Consider the following 10,745-nt stretch of genomic DNA (forward strand, 5'->3'; position numbering starts at 1 on the left):
ATTTTCATGGAGAGATGAACTTTGTCTGTGTCAAAACTGTAGTACTTTTTCTCATTGAATGTAAGTAATGAAACCATCCTGAGATTTCTAGATGCTTTAAAAAAGCATGTGCCCTCAATCTTTCCCAACATCAGGGTCTTTTCTAGGGAGTCTTCTCTTCTCATGTATTGGAGGCCAAAGTATTGGAGCCTCAGCTTCAGGATCTGTCCTTCCAGTGAGCACTCAAGGCTGATTTCCTTAAGAATGGATCAGAGGGGAGCAACGGACGAGCGCGTGCCTGTTGTTTACCTGACGCACCGCCGAGTTCTGTGTTTGTTTTTCCCACCCCAGCTGCGACGGCGAGAGGCGGTGCCCGATGACGTCATCGGCGCGGGCCAGCCCACAGAGCTGCTCTGGGGCCGGGCTCATCTCTTGCCTGTTTTCGCGAGAGTAGGCCCGTCCGCCCCGGCACCACAAGGCAGCCCTTATTCCGCCCGGGGAGCTTTCCTTACGGTCCAGGACCATAGCTGCCAAGTTCTCCCTTATTTTAAGGGAAATTCCATTATGCTGAATAGGCTTCCTCGTGAGAAAAGGGAAAACTTGGCAGCTATGTCCAGGACTCCAGGCTGTGGTGCAGGAGTAGGTTTGGAAGCTCCCGGTGACAGCCACGCCGCGCAGGAGAGTCCAAAAATGCAGGCAGCTGTGCTGATCCGTTTTTCATGCACACACATAACATAAAAATGCCCGTTTACTTGGGATCAGCGCGACTTCAGTACTATGGAAGTATAGTTCCTGATTGTATAGGTCCCAGCTGGTAAAAAAGATCGAGCTTTATCTTTCTCAGGCTGAAAGTCAGCCTTTAGCTTTTGGTTAAACATACAAACAACCTTTCAGATAAGGGTCACTGTTCAGATCGCCAGCGTCAAATAGAAACCATATGAAAAATTATATTCTGTTGCTTGCTTTTCTGATGCTTTTTGTACACTTTCTATAGACATCCATGCTTCCTCCTCCCAGAATAGAAGCCTTTAGTATTAAAAGCAACTACTGTTTGCACCATTGCACCTGTGCCACTGTAAATCTCAGTAGATTGATCCAAACGAAATTGAGAAGAAAACCAGAATCAGGCTCTTGCCGTTTCTTTTCTTGTCTTCCTCCTTGCAGTTGTATGGAAATACAGTAATGGACATGCCTGTATACTAATGTTAACAGATCTGCAAAAAGAGTACTGTATGTTAAAATACAGTTTGCATGCAAGGATCAGGGTGGATAATGCTTTCTGCCCAAGAATGTTTTACCGGTTGTTGTTGTTGTTTAGTCGTGTCCGACTCTTCGTGACCCCATGGACCAGAGCACGCCAGGCACTCCTGTCTTGCACTGCCTCCCGCAGTTTGGTGAAACTCATGTTTGTAGCTTCGAGAACACTGTCCAACCATCTCGCCCTCTGTCGTCCCCTTCTCCTAGTGCCCTCAATCTTTCCCAACATCAGGGTCTTTTCCAAGGATTCTTCTCTTCTCATGAGGTGGCCAAAGTATTGGAGCCTCAGCTTCACGATCTGTCCTTCCAATGAGCACTCAGGGCTGATTTCCTTAAGAATGGATAGGTTTGATCTTCTTGCAGTCCATGGGACTCTCAAGAGTCTCCTCCAGCACCATAATTCAAAAGCATCAATTCTTCGGCGATCAGCCTTCTTTATGGTCCAGCTCTCACTTCCATACATCACTACTGGGAAAACCATAGCTTTAACTATACAGACCTTTGTCGGCAAGATTATACTTGTAGTGTAACAATTATCATGGACAATATGGATTGATGTAAAAGAGGTTGAAAAAGATCAGTTTTAAATATTTAAAAGGAGACTCCATGGAAGGGGCAGAGGGAAGTCCTGAGATTCGGAGAAATCTCTGTATATGGATATAGATTTGGTTTTTTATAACTTTGTATTGGTAAAATAAAATAAAAATGATCTAGGTGCAAAGTATAGGTTTAACTGTTACTGCATGTAAAAGAAAAAGGAAGGAAGAATAAAGAGGCAGAACATTTCAGAAAAAAAGAAAAGCACACAGCTTATTTCAGTTCATAGCTGCCATGGGCGTAGTCGGGGGGGCAGGGGGCAGTTGCCCACCCAATCAATAAAAACTAATAAAACTACATAGCAAACCGTGGTTGTGCCCCTCTTAACAAAAAGTCTCGCTATGCCCATGCTAGCTGCGAACTCTTTTATATTTATACAGCGTAAATAAAAAAAGTTTTACAGCTAGAAACTCCAGTAAACCTCAGGCACCGTAGCTGGGCAGTCTTGCCCCATTTACTAAGCGTTGCATAACACAGCAGCAGGGCCAGCCCAACCCACTGAGTGCCCTTGTTAATTTAAACATAGGGCTGGAGTGTAAAACTGTTGGTTGGAGGCTTGAACAGCAGCATAACTTGCCAAAACCACTTTTTAGCTTCATATACAGCTAATTAAGGTGGTGTGGTTGTTTGCAGTCTGCATTTTAATGTATTGCAAATGCTGTAGAAATTAAATGAAGGGGAAAAATTAATTGCAAATCCACACACACTCCCTGTTTGTTCAGTACTAGCTTTCATCAGTGGTGTTTTTCTAAGAAAAAGAGGTTTTGGAACTCGCCATGAACTTCCTTGTTCTCTTGGAATGGCAATTGCACCCACCTGAGAAGTGCCAGAACTGAGCTCCCACTGGCTTTCATTTCATTATTTTCCCATTTGCAATCTTATATAGTTAATATGGTTAAATTTAGTAATCTATGTCACATACATGGTTTTGTCAATTATGTCATGTATTTACTACTGCCAAGATCACTATACCTTAACAAAAAGTTGGATGAAACTTCCCAAAGTTTAACACCGATACAGCTTTCTAGTAATAGACTACGTCAGTTAAACCTGATCCCATATAACACTATGGGTAGGCAAACTAAGGCCTGGGGGCCAGATCCAGCCCAATTGCCTTTTCAATCCGGCCCACAGACGGTCTGGGAATCAGTGTGTTTTTACATGAGTAGAATGTGTCCTTTTATTTAAAATGCATCTCTGGGTTATTTGTGGGGCATAGGAATTCGTTCATTTTTATTTCAAAAATAGTCTGGCCCACCACATGGTCTGAGGGACAGTGGACCTGCTGGAAAAGGTTGCTGACCCCTGTAATAACACAATAAGGATAAGCATTCATTTGCCTTTACGGTCTTCCATTTGGAAAGGTGGAATTGCCTGTATTACACAAGATTTGCAGCAGGAGGCATTGCTTTTTTATTGTAGGAATCTCAAAAGCTCACACCCACAGTCCTTTTCCTGACATGCCAGATACTGCTCTCAGCAGCCTACTTGTCAAAAGAGTTATTAAACCCAGTATGCTGCAGGCCCTGGATGCAAGATGGGCCAAGCAAATGAAACACTCCATGCACATTCTTTTAAAAGGTTAGGTCCTCTGTGTGTATTTCATTACAGTAAGAGACTGCAGCAGCTTGCCATGTGGATGAGAGACACCAAGTGATATGCAGCAGATTTCCAGCCGCCTTGCTAATCTGAAAGTGTTTCAGCCTGTTTGCTAGAGTGACTGAGAACTGCTAGCAGGAGGACAGGAAATGTGAAGCTAAACAGGCAGATAGACAAGAAGAACAGAACACATTTCTGCATCCATCTATTTATTTTAGATTCAGGTAGGTAGCTGTGTTGGTCTGTCATAGTCATAATAAATAACAAGATGGAAGATTTTTTTTTAAAAAAATATTTATTAAAAGATGATCCAAAAAGAACTCCCTTAAGAGAATCAAGTCTTTTTGTCTTAAGAGAGTCTTGAAAAGAATCTTTCTAATAAATAAATAAATAAATAAATAACCTATTTATTTTAGGTTAGACATCAGTATGTAAAACCAAGGCAAGTTTTATCACAGAAGGATATTGAGAAATCATATCTGCCTTTGAGTACACTAGGCATAACTGACAGTTTCCCCAACTGCTATTCCAGTGCAGCAAGTCTTAGGAAAAAGGGAGATGAATAACCTTAAGAAATGAGGATAGTACAGGGTTAGAAAATCCATAACCAAGGCTATTTATAGTGCAGCCCTCTCCAAGTCTACTCAGAAGAAAGCCCCGTTGACTTCAATGGGGCTTAGTTTCAGGAAAGTGATAGTATGGGTTGACAGGAGTAGAAAATGCCAGGCGGGATACAACAGGATTGTCCCCATCAAAATAAAATGATGTGGGTGAGCCAGTACCACATTCAGAGTCCCACCAGCTTGTTCTGATGAGAGCAGAGTTTTCTGTGTGTCACCTTCTTTTAAAGAAAAAATAACCAGCAGTCCCTATTTTTACTATTTTCCCCTCCCAATGGGAGGGAGCTCCAGACTGGCATGGATGGGAGACCTGAACTGGGTGTCAATTGGGATATGAGGTGATCCAGTGGATCCAAGGCTCCAGTGTCTGCCACCTGCAGGAACTCCACCTGCAGAGCTCCGGGGGCTTCTCGGCCAGATCAGCCTGAAAGGCACTTTCACACTATCTTATTTCTCTCAGCTTCCCTTCAATTGGGGTTGGAATTTATCTGGAGAGGGAGCTAAAGGTAAAGGGACCCCCGACCATTAGGTCCAGTTGCGGCGCTCATCTCACGTTATTGGCACAGCTTCCAGGTCATGACAAAGCCGCTTCTGGGGAACCAGAGCAGCACACGGAAACGCCGTTTACCTTCCCGCTGTAGCAGTACCTATTTATCTACTTGTACTTTGATGTGCTTTCAATCTGATAGGTTGGCAGGAGCTGGGACTGAGCAACGGGAGCTCACCCCGTCACAGGGATTCGAACCGCCGACCTTCTGATCGGCAAGCCCTAGGCTCTGTGGTTTAACCCACAGTGCCACCCGTGTCCCAGGTTGGGTAAGGGAGCTAAAAGATCATAAAAAGCAATGGTTTTTTTTCTAAAAAAATGTTTAGGGGTACTCTCATTTTGACTCAAGAAAATCACCATTTTATAGTTCAAATACAGTAAATGGACAAAAGTACAAAGATTCACAAAATGTTTAGGGCAGGCATAGGCAAAGTCGGCCCTCCAGATGTTTTGGGACTTCAACTCCCATCATCCCTGACCACTGGTCCTGTTAGCTAGGGATGATGGGAGTTGTAGTCCCAAAACATCTGGAGGGCTGAGTTTGCCATTGCCTGGTTTAGGGGTGTGTGTACCCCTGCGTACCCCCAGAAAAAAGCACTGATAAAAAGTATCCCACTACAACTGCCACATCATACCTGTTCCACATTTGTAAGAACTCAATTGTTCAGTGTGGCAGCCCCTACACTTTGGAACTCCCTGCCTATTGAGATCAAGCCTTTGTTATTTTGGCGCCTGTTAAAAACATTCCTGTTCCGACAAGCTTACCCAGATGCATGTAGAATTGTAGAATTGCAGAACTTTTTCGCCCAATGTGGGGCTCAAACCTTGAGATTAAGAGTCTCATGCTCTACTGACTGAGCTAAAGGAAATTTGAAAGTTGAGGTAACTTTAATCTGCTTTATTATTTGAACTTGTGTATGTTTTAAAGTAGGGTTGTATTTTTTATTTTTGCTTTTTTGTAAACTGTTTTGAGGTGTTTAACAATCATACGGTGTATAACTTTTATAAAATAAAGTAATTTTAATTTGATCTCAGCCTCAACTTGCAGCTGATGAATGATAATATTGGCCCACCTTACGGAGGGGTTGTAAAAATGGCAAGATAACATATTACGATGTTTCAAACATATGAAAGTACTACAGGTATATGAAAATTGTCAGCCTTATTGTTACGTGCAAAAGCTCAGCTTTGTTGCTGGAAAATCACTCCTGGTCTATGATTTAGACCTGTGGGTTCATCAGATGCAAATATAGTTGCTTTAATACATTTGTAATGGCTGAGAGTGGGTGATTTTAAAACTGAATCTTCAAAATAAATCTAGTTAAACTACCAGCTTAATACAAGCACAATTTGAAAACTGAGAGCGGGGGGGGGGGAATAAATAATACAAATGGTTGATAAAGCATCCTGGCCTCCTAGTATTTTCCCTAAGGACTATAACTGCAAACATACACACACACGGGGAACAGAGGGGATGAAAAGCTCCACTGAGTGCTTTTTTGGCCATCTGCCATTCCCAGAATGCCTAATAATATTCTCAAAACAAAACAGAGCAAAATACAATTCTCACACTGAGCTGTATCTTTTGTTTCTTTTAAAAACTGATCTGGTCTCCTTGCTTCCAAATAATTCAGAAATGCTTGTTTTGAAAACTAGAAAGATCCCCTCCAGGATTTTTATTTCACCAAATGTCTCTTTATCTATAACTCAGCAAGCATGGAAAACTCTTTAACTATTAACAGCAGTCTCTTCAAATGAAACTTCAGCAAGAAAGCCAGAATGAGTTAGTACAAAATTCTTGCATAGGTGTGGTCTGTGGTTCCGTTTCACCAAAGGATTTAGCTGTGGTACATCCCAGTTCTATGGATTAGAGGCACTACCGGGAAATTAGTCTACTTGTCAGCAAATTTGGGTGACCTAGCATTCCATTCATTACCCAAATACTTAACATGTGTTTTCTTGATCTTCACTGTATCACTTTTGTTGGATGGTTTTTGTTTACTCTGGGGAAGAACCAGTAATGGAATTTTATGAGTGAAAGGGAAAACGTTGTGGTTGTGGTTGTGTGTGTGTGTGTGAGAGAGAGAGAGAGAGAGAGAGAGAGAGAGAGAGAGAGAGAGAGAGAGAGAGAGAGAGAGATGCAGACAGAAGAGGAAGGGAGGAGAGCATATATAGGTGTAGCCTTCCTAAACTGGAAGATTTTCAGTGACTCCAATTCTCCCTTTGCTTTATCATAAAAATCTCACAGCAAAGTGCCCATCATTACAACTGGCAGTGCACGTACATGTATGGAAGAAGGGTTTCTGCATATTGCAGCAAAAGCAGCCCAGAAACCTGGGGCATTTTAAAGACTAACATTTTTACTGTGGCATATTGTTAGGGTGGGTATCAGGGGCAGGTCAGCAGTAACTCACAAGGTGCAAGCGAAGTTAACTCTTTATTCAAAGAAACAAAATAACTCAGGCCCAGTGAGCAGAGCAACTCATCCTAGTAGGTCTTGCCCCAATGAGGCAGTTGTGAGGACTGAAGGTCTCTGCTTCCCAACAGCTCTCTTAAGTCAGGGGTGCCATCTACGGGGGGCTGTGGGGGTCAGGGGTTGCCCCCCAATTCCAATTTGATCCTTAAAAGGACATACCAGGATGAATATGCTTTGCCTTGCTGCATCCTTTTGAGGATCACCAGGGATGCACAGGGTGAAGCGTCTTCACCCACGTATCTCTTTCAAAAAGGTAAGGCATCTGGCAGTGGGTGGGTGGGAGATGACATGCCAAGTCGGTCTGGCCAGGTCGGGGAGTGGGTATTGTACGTGTGATGTCATGCATGTGCAACAGTCCCCCCCCCCAATGTCAATGACACTGCTCTAAGTCTCCTCCTCCCCTGGTTCCTTCCCAAGCAATCTAAGACTCCTTCATATTGCCTGTCTTTGCTCCACCCTCTTCATACCTCTATGGGTTCTGCGAGAAAAGGGGAGGGGCAGGAGAGCTGGTCATATGTTGGGGCAGAATTGCCCTTCTGACACTGGCATTGCCACTGCTTACCTAGACAGGGCTGGGGCCGGTCAGCAGCATAGCTAGGCCACACAAGTGCACTGCTGTAATGAATCTGTTCCTGCCAGTGAACCCACATGACCCCAGTCTTGCCACTGCCCTGTCCCAGCCCTGTCCAGGCAAGCAGCAGTGATGACACTGTCAGGAGGGTGGCTCTGTGATTCCACACCACGTGTGGCTATTCCGCTTGCCGTATTTCTCGTAACTTTGGGGAAATGCTTTCAATTTGAATGGCAGCACAACACTTCACTTCCTACTGCTTCACAATCTGCCACTGCTGCCACCTCATTTGGGGGCCCTGACTGCATGGGCCTTGGACATAGTTGTTTTTAAAAAAATATTTTTTATTAAAGATTTCTTGAATTACAAAGGTGTGTGCAGTGTCACTCATATTTTAACATGTATCATTTTTGCAAATCAGTTTTATTTGTTAAGACACTAAGAAGAAAGAGGGAAAACAAGGTAGATAGGGGGGTGGATGGGGGTGAGAGCAGGTGATGATGTTTCGGTTTTGCTTAATATATGTAGGGCTTGATGTCAGCTTTGTTTGTGTTGGTACTCCTTTATTCGCTTGTGTTCTTTTGATGGTGAGAGAGATTTGGGTTGGCCAAGGGTGTAGTTGTTCATTTGTGATTGGCTATGGTCTTTGTTTTCATGTGTGAGTGGGGTGGGTGAGTATTTTTGGGACAGGTTAGCCATACTGATTTGTATGCTGGCGGTAAATTTTTGTCATTATCTTGTTGGGCTGCGTGTGTGATAAAGGGGAACCATACTGGGGTGAAGGCATCCACTTCTATTTGTCCTCGTGCCAGTTTCAGCTTGTTGGTTAGTTTTTCTAGTAAGGCTGTTTCCCATACTACTTGGTACCATTGGTCCATGCCTACTCCTGACAGGTCTCTCCAATGCCTGGTTATGACATTCCTGGTTACTGAAAGTAGGTGGGTTATGAGGTCTTTGTGGTCTAAATGGGCATTATTATCTTGAAAGATGTTTAGTGGGGCCAATTCTGGGGTAATTTCTATTACTTGTCCGGTTATTTTACATATTTCTCGTATGGTTGTTGCCCAGAATAATTGGGTTTTGGGGCATTCCCACCACATGTGAAGGTATGTACCTGCCGAATTGCATCCTCTCCAGCATTTTGGTGAGGTTCCTGGGAGTATTAGTGCTAGCTTTCTTGGTGTTAGGTACCACCTGTAGGTAAGTTTTAGGGTGAGTTCTTTTCTTTTCATTGATATAGATTTAAAGGGGGGTTTAGACCACATTCTGTTCCATTGGGTAGGGTTGATTTCATATCCTATGTCATCCTCCCATTGTCTCTTTATTGCGTCTAGGAGGTTGGTGGGATTTTGGAGTAGTATTTTGTATATTGCAGATACCATTCCTTTGCCGTGTCCTTTTGTCATTAGGAGGAGGTTTTCGAAAGCTGTCAGGGGTCTAGTTGATGCTGATTTTACTGTTGGGTTATTTAGAAAGGCATGTAATTGATGTTGTGCTAACTAGGGCATTGGGATGTCTCCTAGCTTGTCCTGTATTTCTTGTGTTGACAAAGGTTTGTTGTTTTTATAGAAGTCTGTTAGGCGGTGTAAACCTTTGGTTTGCCAGGTTTTTATCTGGAGGTTTTGTGCTGCATGATGGAATAATGGGTGGTGTGCCAGATGGATTAGTGGGGATGCAGTTGGGGAAAGTTTGCTTATTTCTGCTTTCCATGCTTTGAACATGGTTTGTGTGTATCTGTTGAATTTTGTGGGAATCTTCCTTAGCTTTAAGAACTGTTTCTGTTACGTTCCATGCTGTATGGTTGCTGTTTGTGCTGAAGGAGCAGTTGCAGTTTGAATTTGCCTGCAGAGAGAAAACACCTACTTTAAGTTTGTTGTAATAAAACCTTGTTTAAGTCCAGTCTCGCTGCTTCATGGATTTGTCCTCCGTTCTCTACCACCTGAAAAAGCTGCCATCCAATAATAGTCCCCACAATCTGGCCCTCACACTGCCACTGGTCCAGTGACAGAATTTGCTGGGAGACTGAAATGTTCCCTGCTTTTTTATTTTATTTTAATGAATATATTGCCAGTTCTGGTGTTAGGTTTACAACTATTTATTATCTGGCGTAGACTGGCTTCTTTCTCCTGTGTAGAATGTAGAAGGAAATCACTGGTAGAACAAATTTCTGGATGTCGCTGTGTGTGTTCACAAATGTCATTTTGGGAATGTTCACTGTTAATAATGGAAGATGCCCACACACATCCCTTCACAGACATCAGGGGAACACCCCAACACTGGTGGGCAGAACTAGACTTTGTGGCCCCAGAGATTCATCCACGTGTTATTTCAACCTGTGGAGGGGTTTGTGTGTAGGCCCCTCCACTGTAGATATATATAAATTAGTTGGCAGAGTTGTGCCCAGTATAAACTGATTTCAAAAAGCATTACAGTGGTACCTTGGGTTACAGACGCTTCAGGTTACAGATGCTTCAGGTTTCAGATTCCGCTAACCCAGAAATAGTACCTCAGGTTAAGAACTTTGCTTCAGGATGAGAACAGAAATCAGTACCACTGTACTGTACAGTACTGATATGTTTTCAGCCACTGCTAGTCTTGTGCTTTGCATTAACAGGCAGTAAGTTTGAGGTGTGGGGGGGGGGAACAAGAAGCAAAGTTGGGAAGTTTGTGGGGAGGGGGAATAACAGCTTGATGTCATTGGTGATTTCCCTCTCCTCCATGTGATTTGGCCTGTCTCCAATTCTGTCCCACAAGAGTCCATTAGGGAAAAGCTCACTTGATTAATTTCACCCCTGCTATTAACATGCCATGAATGTGTCTAGTGATTAAAGAGCTGTGTGGCTAAATCTACCAGGTGAATTTGAAGTGGTTTATAATTGAATCATGGCTGTTTGATTTTGTCATTTGTCCCTGTCAAAAGTGTGCTATGAAAATGATGACAGCTCAAGCTTAGTTTGATATAGGAAGGTCAGGACCATGCTGCCAGGATCAGAGGCCCAATGCCTTTGAGTACCGGTAAGTGGGGAACAGCAGCGGGTGCAAGCTATTGCACACATGTTCTGCTGGTGAGCTTCCCATAGATTCACTACTGTGGGAAAC

This window comes from Zootoca vivipara, chromosome 11 (genome assembly GCF_963506605.1).
Source record: "Zootoca vivipara chromosome 11, rZooViv1.1, whole genome shotgun sequence".
Classification (NCBI taxonomy): domain Eukaryota; kingdom Metazoa; phylum Chordata; class Lepidosauria; order Squamata; family Lacertidae; genus Zootoca; species Zootoca vivipara.